The sequence below is a fragment of the Eupeodes corollae genome, chromosome 1 (genome assembly GCF_945859685.1).
Source record: "Eupeodes corollae chromosome 1, idEupCoro1.1, whole genome shotgun sequence".
Taxonomy (NCBI): Eukaryota; Metazoa; Arthropoda; class Insecta; order Diptera; family Syrphidae; genus Eupeodes; species Eupeodes corollae.
The window spans coordinates 248,969,359-248,992,488 of NC_079147.1; the positions used below are offsets into that span (position 1 = coordinate 248,969,359).

The 23,130-nt window shown below is 30.5% G+C and overlaps 1 protein-coding gene across 4 annotated transcripts in view; it reads left to right on the forward strand.

Annotated features, from left to right (window-relative positions):
* LOC129939414 (sodium-dependent serotonin transporter) overlaps positions 1-23,130 on the forward strand; it is a 92,918-nt gene that overhangs the window by 19,626 nt on the left and 50,162 nt on the right. The gene's annotated exons all lie outside the window — the stretch shown is intronic.

Consider the following 23,130-nt stretch of genomic DNA (forward strand, 5'->3'; position numbering starts at 1 on the left):
ACGTAGTATTCAGTGACGCTATGTACAAGGAAGCATTAATTACTATTTGGGATCTTTGCTTTATCATTGCCAACTTACCAATCAGTCATTTCGGTATGCATTCGCCAAATCGAAATGCATCTGAAAGCCTAAAAACAAATACTAAGTGCGTTTTTTTTGGTATTCCATATATTGTACAGTGAGAAATTATCAACAAAACGATCCGCAGTAGCCAGATTTTTGTATTTAATAATTGGTACAACTAAAACAAGATCTGTCAGAATAATAATAAACAAACACACAAATAGACAAAAGTCTTGTGAAAATCAAAAGATAAAATTAACTTAGCAAAAAAACGAACCCAAACTAATAAAATTGACAATTTTCAAGAAAAAATGTTAAGAAACACTGAATATTGAGATTCTATAAAAAAAATAATTTAACAATTGCTTTAAGGACGGGGTTTGTTCGTAGACTGCTACATTAACATGTGGTGTTGAAACAAGCTTGAAGCTCGCCTCAATTCTTTATACACCTGAAACAAGTTAAAATAAGCTTGATTCGCCTCGACTCCGGTCGGAGATCGGACTCGAGTCAAAATTTGTGGAGAAAAACCTGTGTGGAGGAGTTGGTTTTACAGATAATGCATTATGGTCTGTTTGTTTGCATATTTGTGTGCAAAAAATATAGTTCTGTTTTAATCAAATTAAAGAGAAAAACATTGCACACAGAGTAGGTAGCATATTTGTATATGATGCTGAACTATTCAGCTCTTTATTGTTTAACAAGAATAAACTGAGATAAACCTTTGTTGGAAACATAGAAGAACTTAATTATCTTTTCTATTGTTTTCTCTTGCAAAATAAGCCCAATTAGTCCATTTTTCATAAACAAAACTAATAAATATCAACATTTACAGATTGATTTCCCCCCCCTATGGAAAACACATACATAAATGCACAACTACTCAACGAACACAGCCATCGAGATACAAATGCAATATCAATCGTACCAACATATGAGAACGAAATCACATAAGATCTATTCGAGACTCGCATAAATGTCAAAAACCCATCCATAGTAAGATTCTACTCTAACTTTTATCGGTGTTATTCATATTATGTATATTGTTTTTGTTATTCGTGTAAAATCCTACTATACTATGGATAGATTTTCCAACAAAACGCTGGTACTGTAGAAATGGCAGCGATTGTTGTTTACAATATCCCATCAATGAATGAAGAACAACGAACCATTTATAACTACATCAGGACAAGGTAGATTCTTTTTTTCGGATACAGCAGGTGAAACTCGCAAAACATTCCTTATTTCTCGATTTCTTGCTTAAATATTATTAAATACATAATAGTATCGAAATTGCTATTGCATGTTCTGGCTTTGCCACAAATTTGTTGAACGGAGGCAGAACAGCTCATTCAGAATCTCAACTGCCACTAAATATTCAAAATAACCCAGACGCGGTATGCGTTATTTTTAAAAAAGCACAACTGAAAGTGAAAATATGTGTGTTTGAATGTTTCAAGATCCTTCCGCTGAAACATTCTCATAACAAAGATGAAACTGGATGCATAAAATTACCGGTAGATTTCTGCACGAATATTGATTCACAAGATGCTCTAATTGACCAGATTCTTCCCGATGTATACACAGACAACATACAAATCATGGGTGGCTGGCAGAAGCAGCAATTTTCAACGAATTAAATCTCAAGACAACATTATTACCTGGGGACTTGGTGTCATACAAATCTATTGATACAGTTTGTGACGCTACCGGAGCTGTAAATTATCCAACTGAGTTTTTAAACTCATTGTATTTACCAAGCATGCTACCGCATAATTTACAACTGAAGGTTGAACCTCCGGTAATTTTGCTTCTTAATTTGAACTCACCACAGTTGTGCAACGACACGCGATTAATAATAAAAAGAAGGCTGGAATGCGACCCACACTGATAACTTCCCATCCCGTCTGTTGATTTGCCTTGCTTAAAAGTTTGTAGATTTTCGTGTTGGGATACAAAGTTAGTTGAATTATTCTTAAAAATTGAAATTACCAACAATATTTTTCATAAAAAGAAAGAGTTTAGTTTGAACATTTAGTTCTGTTAAATAGATTTTTAGTCGAAAACAATTTTTTACCAATTTAAGAATCATTTCTTAAATTTTTACAAATTGGATGAATGAAATTAATTTGAGAGATATCAAGAACCGAACATCAATTTTTACCAAATTTGCAAACTACTTTTATTTTTTATGAAAAAACGGACTGTTGGATTTTTATAAAAAAAAATTACTGAAAGTTTGAACACAATATTTTTAATTTTTGAAAAACTATTTAAGTTGAAAGCAAATTTTTACCAAGTTTTAGTATTGTTTTTTTGTTAGGTTATTATATTTTGTACAAAAACTGTCAATTCGATTTTCTGAAAAAAAATTTAGGAATTTTAAAAACAATATTTCTTATAAGATAAAATTAGTTTAAAGCCATAATCTCAAATTTTTGAAAAGGTATTTGAGTCGAAATTCAATTTTTACCAACTGTGAGTAATGTTCTTTTATTTTTTATAAAAAAAATGTCAATTTTGTTTTTCTCAAAACTTTACTAGTAGTCCAGTCAAATTAGGTTTTCAGCTCGGAAAAATTCCCACCTAGCTGAATTTTGGTACACATCTTCTTTATGTTGTTGTTAACAATGTGTAAAAAGTCGACCTCGATATCATGTACGCGTCAAAGGTTATTCGAGGTCAAAGGTCACGGAATTACCCTTTTTTTTAATATCTCGTTTTTTATTGGTCGTACAAAAAAAAGTTGTGGACACAAATTGTAGAGGAGGTAATTATCTACAAAAATGGTCTTATGACATTTTCACGTCAAGTTGATAGTTTTTCCGTTATAAGGCCAACAAAGTGTACACTTTTAATGAAATTTGAATTTTTCGCTAAAAACAAGTAGCCTTTGCGTTAATTTCTCGCTCCAATAAAAGTCTCGAACAAAAATTGTAGATGAGTATTTAGTACGAACGTACGAACGGTGTCACGTGTTTATCGTGTTTTTTGTGAGTTCTGAATTGTTTTACAAGTACTGTTTATATTACATAACCAACTAAATGGCGGGTAATTGTTTTATATGTGAAAACTCGCTATCGGTCGGTGAAACTGTAAATGTCGAGCGTGGATTACAAACATTAAAAAAACGCTAGTAATGATAGAGACGATGGACATCTTGAGTTTTTAAATAATTTAACATCGGTGTCGTAAAGAGTATACACACAAAAAAAGAATTGCCTCATTTAAAAGAGAATGTGAAGAAAACGCTGCAGGTCCATCAAACCCTTCACCGCATAAAAAACGATCAAGAAAATTTGATTTTCAAACGCTATGCCTTGTTTGTGGTGAAGAAGCCAACGAGGATGTTGAGAAAAGAAAACGTCAAGAATATCGTAGGAAAATTAAACAGGTCAGCACACTTTCATTTAAAGGTAATATTATTAAAACAGCCAAGTCCCGTGGTGATAGACTAGGTAAAATTGTAAGGGATAGAGTTATTTTTGAATATGATTTAGTAGCTGCCGAGGCGAAATACCATGATAACTGTTTGATATCTTTTAATAAATACAAAAGTGGTGGATCAGTAGGTCGTCTACATGACGAAAATATCAGGCTAGCGATGGAAGAAATATTTTATTACATAGAAAAGAACGATGATTGTCAATTCACTTTAACAGAGTTAATAGAAGCAATAACTAGTGATTTCATTCCAGATGCAAAAACTATAATTTATAAATTAACTGCTCGTTATGGAAATGATATTATAATAACTACAAAACATGCTTAATTAACAATTATTTGTTTTATTGGTACGCAAAAAAGAATTTTGTGTCAATCGTGGTATGAAAATAAAAAATCTAATGTTTCGGAAGAACGTCTACGTATTGTAGAAGCAGCAGCAGCAATTATCAGAGAGGACCTTCGTTCTGTCTTGATTAATACCGATACATATCCTCCGGTAAATAAAATGTTCGATGATATTAATAAAAATATACCAGAAAGTCTATTATTTTTTTTAAAACAAATAATTATAAAAAATAAAAAAGGTAATATTAATGAATTGGAAAATAAATGTACCGCAATAAGTCATGCAATAATGAAGTGCACTCGTCCGCGATCTTTTTTGTCCCGATTATTACTCGGTATATCTGTATTTCTTCATAGAAGATATGGATCTAAACGTCTATTAGATATGTTATCAAATCTAGGATTTTCAAACACATACCATGAAGTTCTATTGTACGAAAGCGCTGTTGTTAATCATCCTCAACCCAAAATTCTATCGCCAGCGGCAGGCGCATTTATGCAATATTCTGCAGACAACGCAGATATTAATATTTATACGATTGATGGACATAATACAGTGCACATTATGGGAGTTATTCAAATAGTTACTCCAAAAAGTGCAGTTATAGTCGACGAAGAGATACCAAGATTAAAAATAATCCCAGCTGCAAAAGACATTGCTGCTATCGCTCACGTGCCTTTAAAAATGTATGACAATTTTGGTGTTTCTAGATTGAGCAAAATTGATGTAGAAAATATATGTGACAACGTTTTAATGAAATCTTTTATAAATAAAATCGATTTCTTGTGGATGTACGGAAAATGGAAAACTATCTCGGATGTACCAGGGTGGAACGGATTTATAGAGTATCTCACAAAAAAAAATAATACATTTTCAACATCTCGTATTCTGGTTTTGCCATTTATTCATCATCCAGCAAGTAATTTAAATACAATTTACACAACCTTGAACTCAATTCACGACAACATGAAGTTTCATGGCCATGAAGCTCTATTAAAGTGCATGATCATTCAGTTCCTATTGATCCTCTACTACTATTTCAAAGAATTAGTTTAAATACAAGATTTCAAGATAATCTAAATGAATATTTAAAATATGAATTATCTCCATACCCTTTGGCTATATTTGACGATGTAGGTATGCGAAAAACGAATAAATCCACATTATTCAAATGTTTTAAACCAAGTCTTTACGAAATGGATACTTCAAACGCTACCTATATCATCGACGGTGGATTTCTTTTGCATCGTGTTATATGGCATCAAGATGATACTTTTCAATGTATATTTAATAAATATATTGCATATTTAAAAAAACATTTTGGATCCAATGTAATTGTTGTATTCGATGGATATAACGATAATAGTAAAAATATAAAGGCGATGGAACAGTTTCGACGGTCTGAGGCATTTAGTGGGTCTTTTGAAGTTTTTTTTTAATGAAACAATGAAAGTGCCTATAAGTCAAGAAAAGTTTCTTTCAAATCGATCGAATAAAAATAGATTTATTTCTACATTGATGCAAAAATTAGAAAATGTGAATATAGTTTCAAAACAAGCTCAAGGCGATGCTGACGTACTTATTATAGAAACAGCAATTGAAGAAGCATACACTCGTAAAACTGTTATTGTTGGAGAGGACGTAGATCTCTTAGTTATACTAATAGCACGCACTCCGTCGCAAAAACAAATTTTTTTTTTAAAACCCGGTAAAGGAAAAGTTGACACAAAAATATACTCATCTACTAATAGCATGGATCACTACAATTTTGGTAGAGAACATATTTTATTTTTGCACGCTGTCACAGGATGTGATACGACATCTACATTTTTTAATAAAGGAAAGGTAAAAGTTTTAAAACTATTAGAAAATCGTCCAGACCTTCAAAGTGCAGCAGCAGTGTTCAAAAAACAAAATTGCTCCGTTCAAGACATTTTCAAACATGGAATTAAATTTATTTTAGCAATGTATGGTGCCCAAAAACAAGTGGTCTCCATCGATAATTACAGATATATAACATTTGCTAAACTAATTAGAAATAATAAGCCTGTGAAATTATCATCTCTACCACCAACAAATAGCGCCACCCAACAGCATCTGCTTCGAGTTTATTACCAGATACAAACTTGGTTGGGTAACAAATTAAACCCAGAAAACTGCGGGTGGATAATGAATAACAATGTTTTGGAACCTATAATGACATTGCTACCACCCGCACCTGATGAATTGGTGAATATAATTTTTTGTAACTGTATAAAAGGTTGTGGTACTAACTGCAGTTGCAAAAAAATTGGTATCAAATGTTCGATTATTTGTGGACATTGTCGTGGACTGTCATGTTTCAATTCAAGTTCCGATAATGCTTTAGATAAAAATATAGACACACTTGACGTTTTGTCAGCGGATTTAACGGAAGAAGACAATACATATAATTTTGAAAAAAATTAAGAAGATCAAAATGACGAAGAAGAAGAAATGCATGAAGACGAGAGCGATGTTGATGATTAATAATAATTTAAATGTAATATTTATTACTTTGTTTTGACGATAACTATGATACCTATAATAACTATTTAACAATTATTGTTGACTACATGAACTAGGCCTACCGGGGAAACCATGAAAAAAAACGCACCATGCTTCTACCTCAATGGTGGTGTGGAAACGAATGCATTCTTATTATCGTTATAATAATTTAAAATTAAATTGGGTGGCGCGACAGTCCGTTGAGAACCAAGGCCTAGTGACTTACAGCTCTCAACCATTCCTGTGTGCGAGTAATGTTGTCAGGAATGGAGGGGACCTACAGTTTATATGCCGACTCCGAACGGCTAATTTTGAGAAAGCACTTTTTCATGACAATAGTTACTCTTGGAGAATTTGTCAATTCCTCGCAAGAGGCAGTACCCGTGAAAAGACTTTAGATGGCATAGGCAGGGATCGAACCCAAGACCTCTAGCATGACAGTCCAACGCACTAACCATCATGCCACGGGTACCACATCGTTATAATAATATGATATATTATATATTATTGTAATTTTGTACGGTAAACATTAAAATATGTATAGCGCAAGTGCGATTGGATATATGTTGTATATGTATACCATTTTGTAGATAATTTTGTCCTCTATAATTTTTGTTTGAGGCTTTTTATTGTACAAACAGTATGGAGCGAGAAATTAACGCAAAGGCTACTTGTTTTTAGCGAAAAATTCAAATTTCATTAAAAGTGCACACTTTGTTGGCCTTATAACGGAAAAACTATCAACTTGACGTGAAAATGTCATAAGACCATTTTTGTAGATAATTACCTCCTCTACAATTTGTGTCCACAACTTTTTTTTGTACGACCAATAAAAAACGAGATATTAAAAAAAAGGGTAATTCCGTGACCTTTGACCTCGAATAACCTTTGACGCGTACATGATATCGAGGTCGACTTTTTACACATTGTTAACAACAACATAAAGAAGATGTGTACCAAAATTCAGCTAGGTGGGAATTTTTCCGAGCTGAACCCCTTTTTTCGTCTAATTTGACTGGACTATAAATGTTTTCGTTGTACAAAATTGTTTTGCAGATGAATCATTTTGTATTCTCAAAATTTTCGAGGTGACAATTTTTTTTTCAGTTGTTTTAATTTATAAAAAAAACGTTGATTGCAAATATTTGTGTGGTACCACGTAACAATATATTATATAAAATTTAATTCAAATCTCTAGCGGTTTTCGTTCGTAAGATATTTAGGGTTAACCAAAATTTTCTTCTTTTTTTAAACTTCTATGGTAAAAAAAACCGCCCACGCGATTTTCTTGAGAGCCCTTTTCTGCATCTTTCTGATGTATAAACAAATTTATTTTAAGTCGATATCTCTCCAGGTTCTTGACAACGAAAAAAACGTCGCGAACGTACACCCAGAGAAAAACCTGTGTAAAATTAGCCTAAATCACGTGCTAACGTAGGTTAGGCCTAAGGCAATATTGAGCTTGCTTAGTTCTAACCTAATTCAGCCTAAATAAATAGGCTAAAGTTTAAATTTGCTAATTTCCCCTGGGAAATATTTTTTAGCCTATATTAAGGCAATTCAACGTACTTTCTAAGTTGATTTAGCTTAGGATCTAAGATAAACAAATTATATTTTTACCTAGTTTTGCGCCTGAATTAGCCTATTTCCTAGTTTGATTTACCTTATTTTTTTGCCCATACTAAGGCCTTAGTACCTAAGGTAATTTTACCTAGTTCTTTACCTTAGGAACGTGTTGATTTATTTATTATGATTTTTATTTTAATATTATTTTTAATAAAAATAATTTATTATTCATAGCAATTTACCAGTTCTGGCGCACGCGAATACTTGTACAGGGGCCATTCCTGAAGTACTGCGCGGATGTCATTATCATTGCTTTGTTCGATAAACCTCCTTCTGTAAGATATTGTTTCCTTCCATTGACTTAGAACTGTGTCCCAGTTCCTGTTTTGCTTGAGTTCTTCACAAATATTTTTCATATCTGTATCGCTTGACCATGTAGATTCTTTATTGAAATCATCATTTGAAGTGTCTATAAGTTTTAGTTTTTTTTCGATGAAGTGGCAGTATTTTTATAAGGCTGAGATAGGGATCTCCGCTGTCCCCTATACCTGTCGTAAAGTTTGCCTTTGGGGGGAATTTTGTTTTTTCCTTTCACAAAGTTCGAACCCGGTTTCAATTAAAATAATTCAATAAATTTAAAAAATAATTGTTAAGGTGTATTAATCACAACAAATAAATTACCAAATATCCAGACGCACAGCATGAAAACTACGACCTAAACGAATAACACGAAATAAGGATATTCGGAGAAGAATTAACCCTTTTCAATTTTAAGGTTTAGTTTACAAGTTTTTAATAGTAGTGTTTTAAGTGCCGGTTATACAAATATTTGAACCACGGTTGAACTTGAGATAATCCTCTGAAATCGTTGAGTTTCTTAACAATTTTACAATTTGTACGTATTATTCATTTAAAAGGTTCTTATAATATTTTACATTTAATCTTATTCCTTTCACAATTATTGTTTGTTATATTTGTCATCACTTGTGGGGTTTCACTCTTAGCTTCCAAAATGCTGCTGCACGCCATGAAATCTACGAACCAATTGAACAAACCCAAGCGTAAATGAAATTGGAATTTCACAAAATAACGGAACAATCTAACAAAAATTAGCTTAGAACTAAGGTATAATTACACAGTAAGTGAGTGTTAAAAACAAAACCATGTTAGGCCCTAGGTAAAATTAACTTAGGCCTAGGTAAAGTTTAACATATAGAGACTGTTGGCGGGAGCATTACCCTAGTTCTTAGGTAAAATCACCTTAGACCTAAGTTAAACTAAAAAATTAACGGGAATATATGGAATGTTAACAAATATATATGCATGGAATATTATATATTATATTATATTATATTATATTATATTATATTATATTATATTATATTATATTATATTATATTATATTATATTATATTATATTATATTATATTATATTATATTATATTATATTATATTATATTATATTATATTATATTATATTATATTATATTATATTATATTATATTATATTATATTATATTATATTATATTATATTATATTATATTATATTATATTATATTATATTATATTATATTATATTATATTATATTATATTATATTATATTATATTATATTATATTATATTATATTATATTATATTTATATTATATTATATTATATTATATTATATTATATTATATTATATTATATTATATTATATTATATTATATTATATTATATTATATTATATTATATTATATTATATTATATTATATTATATTATATTATATTATATTATATTATATTATATTATATTATATTATATTATATTATATTATATTATATTATATTATATTATATTATATTATATTATATTATATTATATTATATTATATTATATTATATTATATTATATTATATTATATTATATTATATTATATTATATTATATTATATTATATTATATTATATTATATTATATTATATTATTATTATATTATATTATATTATATTATATTATATTATATTATATTATATTATATTATATTATATTATATTATATTATATTATATTATATTATATTATATTATATTATATTATATTATATTATATTATATTATATTATATTATATTATATTATATTATATTATATTATATTATATTATATTATATTATATTATATTATATTAATTATATTATATTATATTATATTATATTATATTATATTATATTATATTATATTATATTATATTATATTATATTATATTATATTATATTATATTATATTATATTTATATTATATTATATTATATTATATTATATTATATTATATTATATTATATTATATTATATTATATTATATTATATTATATTATATTATATTATATTATATTATATTATATTATATTATATTATATTATATTATATTATATTATATTATATTATATTATATTATATTATATTATATTATATTATATTATATTATATTATATTATATTATATTATATTATATTATATTATATTATATTATATTATATTATATTATATTATATTATATTATATTATATTATATTATATTATATTATATTATATTATATTATATTATATTATATTATATTATATTATATTATATTATATTATATTATATTATATTATATTATATTATATTATATTATATTATATATTATATTATATTATATTATATTATATTATATTATATTATATTATATTATATTATATTATATTATATTATATTATATTATATTATATTATATTATATTATATTATATTATATTATATTATATTATATTATATTATATTATATTATATTATATTATATTATATTATATTATATTATATTATATTATATTATATTATATTATATTATATTATATTATATTATATTATATTATATTATATTATATTATATTATATTATATTATATTATATTATATTATATTATATTATATTATATTATATTATATTATATTATATTATATAACATTATATTATACTATACTACACTATAACTACAAAATAATAATTATTATTAAAGGGTTATCTTAGCTTTTTTACTTTCTAAAAGTTTCTATGTAGACTGCTGATATTTAGTTGAAAAAGGTACTATAGGGCAAATTTTTTAAATTTTTAAGTGAAGTTTTTTTTTAAGATTATTACCTTTTACGTGACCTTTTAATTTTTCGAATATAACCTGTAGTAGCACAACTGTATTTAAAACTTATTTGAAACAAACTATGACCTAAATCCCACGAGCAGTCCATTTCCCATTTAAATTCGTTTGGATTTAAGAAACTTTTTAAATAAAATAGAAATAACGAAATTTATAAATTTTAAATAAGAAAATTCAAAGCAAAATATGCAAATTTTATTTAAAGTGCAATTGAAATTTAATCCAGTGACATTTTTTGACTGTGAAAATTATTATTTTTCTTTTCATACAAGAAACTTCTGTTTCTTATATTCGTTCTGAATATATAAGAAAAACTCGGTTACAAGAAACAAATATTGAACCGGATTTTTGGTTTCGATTTTCTCATAAAACGGTTTAACGGGCTGAAATCAAAATTTTTATGAAAAAGATCCTTTATATTTTGTTGAAAAACCGCTCGAACGATTTTGGAAAAAGAAAAATCAAATACATTTTTAACTTCCCATAGGAAGTTATTGTAATGGGTCCGATTTGTGAACTTGAAAATTTTGACATTTCTCGACGTTTCAAGGTCCCTAGAGTCGAAATAAAAGATTTTTAGAAACATGTCTGTTCGTGCCTGTGTACGTACCTCCCTACGTTCGTATGTCCGTACGTTCGCGACGTTTTTTTTCGTCGTCCATAGCTCAAGAATCAGAAAAGATATCGATTTCAAATAAATTTTATTATACAGATAATAAGGCAGAAAGATGGAAGAAAATTGTGTGGGTGGTTTTTTTTTACTATAGCAGTTTAAAAAAAGGTTAAAGTTTTGGTTAACCCTTAATATCTTATGAACCAACGTGATATGAAAGAAGTATATTTTTTGAAAAAAATCCATTTAACAGTTGTTTTTATAAATCAAAAAAACTAAAAAAAATTTGTCACTCAAAAATTTTACGACTAAAATATGATTTCATCTACAAAACAATCTTGTGCAACGAAGAATAATGTTTTTGACATCTGATAAAATTTTGAGAAAAATCGAATTGACAGTTTTTTTTTATAAAAAATAAAAATTAAAAAAAAAACATTACTCAAAGTTGGTAAAAATTGAATATCGATTCAAATATCTTTTCAAAAACTTGAAATTTAGTCTTCAAACTTATTTAAACTTATAAGAAATATTGTTTTTAACATTTTGAAAAATCTTGAGAAAAATCGAATTGACAATTTTCTTACAAAATATAAAAACCTAAAGAAAAAAAATTAACAAAAGTTGGTAAAAATTGATTTACGGCTCAAATATCTTTTCATAATAGCTTCTAACTAAATTTTACTTATAAGAAATATCAAAATCAACATTCAGTAAAATTTTGAAAAAAATCGAATTGACAGTTTTTTACTAAAAATAAAACTCTAAAAAAAAACAATATTAAAACTTGGTAAAAATTTACTTTCGACTCAAGAATTAAAAATATTGGCTTACTTATTTTATTTCGCAAAAAATATTGTTTTCGATATTCAGTAATTTTTATATAAAAATCCAACAGTCCGTTTTTTCATAAAAAATAAAATCTACAAAAAATAGTACGCAAATTTGGTAAAAATTGATACGAGTACATATAGACAAACTTTTAAGCAAGACAAATCGACAGACGGAATGGGAAGTTATCAGTGTGGGTCGCATCCCAGCCTCTTTTTTTATTAATCGAATATAATATAAGATTAAATATTTTGAATTACAAAATTAATTATTTTGTATGAAAAACTAACATACAAATAACCCTACTTTAAAGTATGTTCTGTTTCTTACTGCCTTACATCCTTTTGAGCAAAAAATACATCATTTTCAAAAAATAATCCCAATTCCACTTTTTTTGTACTCCAATCTTTTAAAACGAATCATTGCCAGCGTCATACCTTCCTTTGATTCAATAAATTCACTCAAAATGATACATCAACGATTAAATACAGGAACATCGAATCCTTGGCAATGCAATCTGATTTTTGCAAGTATCTACTTTTCAAAAATATACTCTAACATTCAACAGTCTATACCTTAATAGTCAACAACTTGCGAAGAGCAACAGTTGCAATAATATTACACTACAGCAACATGTGTCCTGCCTGCTGTAAAGGATTCAACTGTGTGTTTGATAAATTTTATGTTATGCGCAGTGCCATTCTTTTATTCATTGCTTTTGAAAGATCCTTACATTTTGGATAGTTAGTTTTTTGTATAAAAGGACTTCAATCTGAAACAGTTTGTTCAGTTTATCTAGCACCGTCTTTTAAATCGTTTAACAAGTGGAAAATAATTGTAAAAAAAGTTGTTATTGGTGAAATAGAAAAGAGTTTAAGTTGACTAAAAATTATTTAATTTTTAATTATTTGAATTTTAAATTTTTGTGATAGTTTTTCTTTTTTGGGTTTTATTTTTCGGTTGATTGTTTTTTGTTGAGGTTGACGACGAAAGAAAAAATTGTTCTTAAAAATATTCAGTGATTTGTTTGAAAAAAATACATAAATATTTGAATGTAAGTAAAATCGATGGTTTTAAAAGAAGTCTATATAAGTTAAAACATTTGAATTAACACTTAAACATTTAACCAGAGGTGTATCTAATTTAAAATATGAAGTATTTAAAGTTAAAATATTTTTTTTCAAAGTCTATTTATTTAATTAAAAAATTTAAATAGTTTAAAATATAGACCAAAAATATTATTTCAATAACATTGATTAAAAAATAATTTGATATCAAGTAAAATCAATTGTATGGATTTTTCTATTTTTTTAACAGTAGGAAAATTACTATTTTTAAAAACTTATTTTAATCTATTAAATAAATTCTAAAACATGTTAGTTTTTAATGCTGAACTAAGGTTGTTTTTTGTTAGTTTTTTGAAACGCTGCAATCTTGTTGAAACCATTAAAGCTTCATTAGTTTTCGAAGAATTTTTGAGATCCTTGCAAGATAGAGTTTCCAGAAGAATTTTTAGAAGTTTCATAGAAAAACACTGGTCTTGATAAATTAAAAAATGTATTAGTAAATTATTTTTACTAAAATAAATATGCTGATTTTTTTTCATAAAAGAGCTTTACTGATTATTTTTTCAGAAACATAAAAGATCTATTTTTTTAAACTTTATATTCAACTTCGTTTCGTTATAAATAAACAATATTTAAGAATCTCTTCCTCGTAATTTTTGGAGCACAAATTTTTAAGACCTATCTGTGTCTATCTGTGTGTATAGTGGGTGTGTCAAAAGAGAAAAGATCAATGCCATTACATTACAGAGTTGATGATGGTCATTTTAATTTAAAGAAATGTAGATAATCTTTCTAAAAATAAAGATGGTACACTTGGGCGTATACTTATTTTTTTATTTTATAAACTATCACCTTTGATGAATTGAGGTCGTACGATTTAGATATTTTTAAAGCTATGATTACTTATAGCACATTAGACTTTTCGTGTAGTATAGTATTACTCACACAGCTTATTATAAAATCATTAAATCAAAAATCCATTATTAAAAAGTATCATTTTATTCCAATGCAAATGATTTCTACTAAAACGTTTAGAATGTTAGTGAATACAAGTTATCGCTTTCAAAGCGCCCCCTGTTATTTTTTGATAGAAAACTAAAAATAAAAAAAAAACAATACTTTAAGAATTCTTTTAAAAAGTTTAAGAAAGAAGGTGTGGTTTTTCTATTAGTGTCTTTTTTCTTGGCAAGAGTCTTTATCGGACCGTTTTACTTAAGATAATGTCATTTTATAGATACCAGATTTCGAATGAATTGAGTCGAACTTCTAAGCCTCACCCTCATAAAGTTTTAAATTCTACTTATGCAATTTTTTTTTGCAAAATCATAATTTTTTTCTCTAAAAAGTAAATATGATAATCCTGTTTCATAAGTACAATTTCGGTTTTTGAAACATTCCTTCAGTGCTTAAAAATAAAATAAAAAAGAGGCTGGGATGCGACCCACACTGATAACTTCCCATCCCGCCTGTCGATTTGTCTTCCTTAAAACACTTTTTATGAAAAAAAGGACTGTGGGATTTTTATATAAAAATTACTGATTATCGAAAACAATATTTTCTGAGAAATAAAATAAGTTTGAAGCCAATATTTTTAATTTTTGAAAAGCTATTTGAGTCGAAAGTAAATTTTTACAAAGTTTTAGTATTGTTTTTTTTTAGAGTTTTAATTTTTTGTAAAAAAAACTTTCAATTCGATTTTTTTCAAAATTTTATCGAATGTTGAAAACAATATTTCTTATAAGATAAAATTAGTTTGAAGCCATTATTTCAAATTTTTGAAAAAATATTTGAGTCGAAAATCAATTTTTACCAACTTTTATTATATTTTTTTAGGTTTTTATTTTTTGTAAAAAAACTGTCTATTCGATTTTTCTCAACATTTTTCAGAATGTTACAACAACATTTCTTATAAGATAAAATAAGTTTGAAGCCAAAATTTTAAGTTTTTGAAAAGATATTTGAATCGATATTCATTTTTTACCAACTTTGAGTAATGTTTTTTTAGATTTTTATTTTTTATAAAAAAACTGTCAATTCGAATTTCTCAAAATTTAATTAGATGTCAAAAACATTATTCTTCGTTGCACAAAATTGTTTTGGAGATGAAATCATATTTAAATCGTAAAATTTTGGAGGTGACAAATTTTTTTTTTCAGTTTTTTTTGATTTATAAAAAAACCGTTAAATGGATTTTTTTCAAAAAATATACTTCTTTGATATCACGTTACATTTTATTATATAAAATTTAATTCGAATCTCTAGCGTTTTTGGTTCGTAAGATATTTAGGGTTAACCAAAATTTTCACCTTTTTTTCAAACTGCTATGGTAAAAAAAACCACTCACACAATTTTCTTGAGAGCCCTTTCTGTATCTTTCTGCCATATTATCTGTATAACAAAGTTTATTTGAAGTCGATATCTCTTCTGGTTCTTGAGCTATGGACGACGAAAAAAACGTCGCGAACGTACGAACGTACGTACACACGCATGCACAGACATCTTTCTAAAAATCTTTTATTTCGACTCTAGGGACCTTGAAACGTCGAGAAATGTCAAAATTTTCAATTTGACAAATCAGATCCATTACAATAACTTCCTATGGGAAGTTAAAAAAGAATAAAATGCACTTTAGGGCCAGTTATAGCTTTTATTCATTTTTACAATAATTTACAAAATAATAATTTTAAATGTCACACTCTCAATGGCGGATCCAGGGGAAGATAATTTGTTTGTTTTTTCGTATTAATTCCCTTCAATTCAAAACTAATCGTCTTGCGTTAATGGATTTAACCCCCATTATATTATAAATTACTTATTTTTTGTACATCAAAACAACATTTGTATTTTACTTCCTTAAACTTTGTAATTTAAAGTACTACTTTTAACTGAGGACTGAACCAAGAATGTATTATGAATCGGGAATTAATCCTTTTCCAAAAACGCAGCACAAATTCATCAACTTTTGACCAACTGATGATTCAGGAGGGGGCCATATGAGCTATGAAGCTTATGCAGCTAAGTTGTATAAGTAAAAATTTCGTCTATAGATTTATTAGTAATTTAACGAAATTCACCAAAAAGTGGTTTGCTGTCAAAAACAACTCAAATTTTTCTTTTCACTCAATTTAGAATTTGAAAAAAAACTTTGAAATGCTTTAAATTATTTTCATGAAAATTGTTTCTAAGAAAAATAGCAAATATTTAGGTTCTTAAGAAGAAACCTTGAATAAGAGTGTATTAATTTTATATAAAGTTGCCTTTAAATACCTTAAACTAGTCTTCAATTTTATTTGAAGCACATAAATAGTGAACATTGAAGTGATTTTTACTTGCGACATATAGGAACTATATCGTATGTTTTGGATTAGTAAACAATTTCTAACTAGAGCTTTTAATCAAATATGATATTACGACGGTAGAGAAGTCGAAAAAGTGAGTACCCCGATTCCGTCCGTCTGTCTGTCTTTCCTGGCTCCAACAATCCAAGCAATTGCATAGGAAGTTATTGTAATGGGTCCGATTTCTCAAATTGAAAATTTTGACATTTCTCGACGTTTCAAGGTCCCTAGAGTCAAAATAAAAGATTTTTAGAAAGATGTGTGTGTTTTTTTTTTTCAAATTCATTTTTATTTATTCAATCTTAAACCTATCTTAAAGCTAGACAAAAATTCATAAAACTAGCCTAATTATCCATAACTTACAACTAACTTAATGGTCCCATACGGACACTCTAAGCTAAACTATAACACTAATTACTAATGCCTTTCGGCCTTAAGATCTATTTTACTTCAATTTAAATTTTATTTGTTTTGTTTTTATTAGAAAATTTTGAAAAAACTAATATCAATAACCTTTTTTATTTATTTTTACTTACAAACTACTTAAAATTAGGTCCTTAAATAAAACTTAAAACTAACTTAAACTACCTATTCGACCTATAAACTACTTAAAACTAGAACAACCACAGCAGCAAATCTAACTATCTAACATTTTTATTTTTCATATTTTGTTGTCTTTTTTTTATTTATTTATTTTTCTTTAATTTGTTTTAATGTTTTTTTTTTTTTATTATTACTTTTTTTTCTTTTTTTTTTCGTGCCACCATGCCTATTCTACTTAAAACTAAACCCTAAAACTATAAAACAAGTATGTAAGCCGGCCAAGGCTTGAAACCCCATCCCGACTACCTAATATCAAGTGCCGATTGAAACCACCAAAACTGGTTCTCCTGCTTCACCCTATCAGTTCGGTCCCGTTCGGACACAGCCTTATTGAACCGAAGGAGCTCTGCTCCACCTTGTGCCATGACGTCCCGATTGTACAGGAGTCGCCTATCCACGGTTCTTCGTCTGACGTGGTAGATTAACGGAACTGCCAATCTATCCTGTATCAGACCGCATTTGTCTAAAAAGAGGAATGCCTCTGGTGGAATGAAGCCGCTCAAGCGTGCACTCGTCGTTCGGATAGAACGCCCCGAAAATTAAATTGTTGGTCGAAGACATAGCTCTTGCAATGTGACCTCGAACGCGTTTTATCACGAAATTGTCAATTCTGTTGATTCGAGCCCCGTTGTACAGGACCTCGTTGGAATAGTAATGTACATAAGAAGATTCGGCTGTTCGATATAAGCCGGTACAGCGTCGTAAACACTGCCGCTCGAACACCCGAAACTTCTCCATCTGGGAAGGGGCAACGTTGAACCACACAGGACAACCATAAACGATCCCGTATGAGAGCAAATTACCTTCACTCTGGGGTCAAGCCGACTGCTAAAAAACAGCCGTTTCGTCCTCTGGCCCTGGTCAGAGCAGCATTTATATGTCTGTCGAAATATAAATACTGATCTAACCAGATACCGAGGTACTTCACTATACTTTTGCTCGCTAATGGCTGCCCGTGAAGATCAACGATGACCATCTTGCGCCAATTCTTACACGTTTTCCTCATGGCCCTAGCCAACGGAGTCCGGAACAGAATTGTCTCCGACTTCTGGACATTTATTTTCAGTTTCCAGTCGTCGCAATATCGCTGAATCTTGTCGAAATCACCCTGCAAGAGAATTCTAAAAACCTTAACCTTTCGGGCCGTTCTGTACGCAATTAGATCGTCGGCGTACGCAATTGCCTCTATAAGACTACCTATCAGATCGCTGGTGTAACTGCTGAAGAGAATCAACGGATTCACCGCTCCCTGTTGAAGAGCATTTTTGATAAGGAATGTTGTGGTAGAAGTTACATTGCCACTTTTGACAACAAATTTTCTATTGTTAAGCATATCATAAAGTATATACAACAATGGCTTGCTTATTTCAAGCCTGCTCAGTTTTAGGTAAGGACCCTCTAACCATACAGTGTCAAAGGCCTTTTCCAAATCAACCAGAACAACACCTGTGCATTGTTTTGTTGATTTATTCCATTGGATATCAGAAACGAGTTTAGACGCAGCATGAATTGTGTCATGACCCGCCTTGAACCCGAACTGTTTATCTGGAATTATTTGTTGTCCGCAGCCCACTTATTCAGAGCACTATTGATGAGACTTTTCGACCGAAGATTTGACGGTTGGAGTTGTCCTTTCCCTTTTTCGGGAGAGGATGAACCACAGCGGTCTTCCAATGCACTGGATAATATGCATTATTCAGTGCATTGTTGAAGACTGTGGTGTAAATGTCAATTGCTTCCGTCGGTAAATGTCTTAGTACAACGTTGGATATACCATCGACACCTGCTGACTTTTTATTTTTTATTGAATTGAAGATGAGTTGAAGCTCAACCTTCGTCACTAACAAGGGACTTGGTCCCGTTTGCTCGGCGATTATGGCATTTGCCAAGGAATCGTCATTGAACCGCACGGAACCACGGTTCTCAGATCACCATTGTGTCATATCATTTCGAAGGTAAACGTAATTAAGTAAGGCTCTGTTTTCCAGGTCATGGTTGGAGCGAATGCTAACATTCACCTTGTACACTTGCGGAAAAGCAGCTCCACCACCTTCAATTTTTCCTTCGGATCTTCAATTATATAAAAGTCATCGTCAAAGATGGCTTCTTCTGGATCTTTTTGCGCTGTCCTGAGTTCGTCTCTGTTTTCTTCGGTTCTTTGGAGTTTCAGACTCGGAAGGTCATTGTCGTTCTTTTTCCTGAATATTTTGTTGATTTTAGGGAACATACTAGGGTCACTCGAATTAACTGACCGGACCTTGCGGTCCCAGTACTTGTTAATTGATAACCTGTAGTTCTCCTTAATCAACAGATTGACATTTTTTATTGACGATTTCAGTGTCCTAACCTCCAAGTCGCGTGGGTCTATAAGTCGTCTGTACAAGTTTTTGAGTCTTGTCAGTAAGCCACTCTTGTGCCTACGTAGTGCGTCAATTGTCGCGTTTCTGTAAGCGTCCATTTGGTCCCGTTCTTTGTACTTTGGGATTGTCCGTTCCATCGTTTGTTTTATTGTTTCGTCCATCTGTTGTAAATGTTGGTCAATTTCTGTATTTGTCAGGTTTCTGTTGTTTGGTGGGGCTATGTCACTCGAACGAAGTTCTCTCGCTAAGGCGTTGGTGAAAAGAGGCCAACGCATCTTACTGTAATTGTAAGAGTGCGTTGCAACGTATTCTCCCAATTCCACGCGTTCGTTCGGAATCTGCATTACAGCAGCAAGTCAGCAGTGATCACTGTCGTACTCGACTGTCTGTAAGCAGTTTCGCGGGTGATTACCCACTTTGTCTGTAACTGTCAGTCTGATGTCGTACAGCAAAAGATCCAGAAAGGAGACGCTTCTTGGATACGATGGCTTTTCGGTAGCCAGCAGGTCGACGCCATATTCAACGCTGTAAAGATTCATCAAATTAAAAAGATGATTACCTCTGGGATTACTATGTTGATTTCCCCAATCTTCATGTTTTGCGTTCAAATCACCGGCCAAGATGAAATAGTTTTCTTCCAAGCTCAGTTTCAGTTCCCTAAAAAGAATCTTGAGTTCTGAAGCAAAGTAAGTAACCTGCGGAGCTCCAGCCGCATAAACCGCATAAGCCGCAATAATATACATCCGCTTCCCTTGAGTGAGAGAGATGCATACAACGCTAAACTCTAGCGTCTTGAGCAATTCATTGTTGTATATGACTTTATAATAAATGCCTTTTCGTAAAAAGAGAGCGACACCGCCCCCTTGAGTGGAGTCGGGCCGGTCTCTTCTTACGATATTGTAATTTTTATGAGTCAATTTGTGTTTGTGGTTTAGCTTAGTTTCGCTAGCCATATACACATCGGGACTGTAGTCTGTCAACAATTGCAACATATTGGCTCTTCGTTCAATCCTAATCAGTGAATTTACATTCACAGCTAGGATTTTAAGGCGCGTCTCTGGCAGTGCGCCCATTATGGTCTAAATTGCGCCAGGCCAGGCAACAAAGAGTAGACATGATCTAACCTTTTGCCTTGCTCCTTTATCTGACTTTGCAGTCCTGTTAGTTGACCTTGAATGCTCAACAACAAGGCTACAATGTCAGGCTGCACCTCTGGTGCCTTAGGCACAGGGTCTTTGGGGCAACCGTTGGTGGAGCCTGTCTCGTGTTCCCATTCCCTGACACCATTTGGGCGTAGAAAAATTTGGGATCTACGAATTGCACTCAGCTTCAGCAACTTTTTTTGACTTTAGTTTAGATAAAGCTTTCTTCACTTCGTCTAGGTCGGGTAGGCGGAATTGTTGGCCTGCGTCGCTTTGGATGAGTGGTTCTATCTCCCTTACAGCGGAATTCGGTTCGTCACCGCCGTTATGTAATTTGGAAAAGTGGTCTTTCCATATTCTCAACATCGACTGCGGTTCTACTACGATGTTACCCTGATCGTCCTTACAGGCTTCGGTTCGTGGCTGGTACTCTTGGGAGGTTTTTTTTTACCTTTTGGTAAAATTTACGAACCTCATTCATGTTGTAACATTCCTCTATCTCTTCTTTCCATCTATGAAGCCGTTGTTCCTCTCGTAGAGCTCGTGAGCAGCTCTGGTCCTCCTGTGCAGCGTCGTTTTGTATGCCTGTTGTTTCGCTGCGTGAGCTTGCCGGCATTCGTCGTCAAACCAGGGATTTCGCTGTTGTGGCCGTGTGAATCCTAGCACTTCAGAGGCGGCATCTCTGAGGTTGCAAGGCAATGTTGGCACTGGTCTTCAATGTTTAATGCAGGCAGCATAGGAGTCCTTAAGAGGTTATTAGAGACTCGATCGTAAAAGGACATGGCAATCCCTTGCGATTGCAGCCGCCTAACGCCCAAACTTCTCACAGTACTTCCTTGTTTTGGCTTGGGTCGGGAAATCCGTAGCTGTATCTTGGTAACAACGAGGTAGTGGTCCATGTCAATGTTGGTCCCTCGGAATGTTCGGATATCCTGTATACTGGAGAAGTGTCGTGCTTCCATTCCAATGTGGTCAATCTGGTTGACAGTTGATTGATCAGGAGATTTCCATGTAACCTTATGGATATTGAGATGTGTGAACGTACTAGATACCAGAACGTCTCGCCCCGCAGCGAAATCGATCAGCCTGAATCCGTTGTCGGAGGTGGTGTCGTGCAGGCTGTATCTCCCGATTGTGCCACCAAAGATGTCTTCTCTTCCTAGCTTGGCGTTAAAATCTCCTAAGATAATTTTAATATCATAGTCAGAGCACTGCTCATAAGTCTTGTCCAAGAGCTTGAAGAATATGTCTTTGGTGTCTCCAGCTGCTTACGGATCAATAACACATCTTTTAAAACGTTCTATGATAAGATACTCCTTGATTTTAAACATAATGAACTATATTTCTTTTAAAAATTAAAATTTTTTTTGTGTACCAGCAATTACTTAGTTCAATCGCATTGTTCAGTTATTGTTATTCTAAAAACTCTAACAAGCTTCCATCGTGTGCATCGCGTATAGTTGGTCATTTGTACCATCATCAGTGATTTAAGCCCACATATGGTACATAATATGTCAAAAACCATACCTACATATTTAGTCCAATTTAAATAGAGGTAGTAATTTTACGCTCATTAAAATCAAATTACCATTCCTAAATAATGGCCACACAGTTGCAACAGCAGCAGCGTGCTGCATGCATCCATTTTTAAGTCATCAATTTAATGTGAACGCTTCACTGCTACACACCGGCAATCTTTTTCCCGCACAACAATGTGTCACCAGAATTTAAAGACAAATTTCAATTAAGAGTCAAAACAGACATCATAACCTTTTCTTTTCCAATTAAAAGGTATTCGTGAAATTAAAAAAATAAATACGTTTTAAATCTTATACAAATTCTTACTTAAAAACATTCATATGTATGTATGTATCTAAAGTGTAAGCATTTATGATGATGTTTTAATTACCCCTTGCGTTACATGTGAGTTTTGATGTGAACATTAAAAGTAAAAGTCACCAAATGATAAGCGAAATTCCAAAATTAAGAATTATTAATTTTCACAACAAAAACAGAAAAATAATTATAATTATTCTAAAATGAATTCACCAAAGTGCTT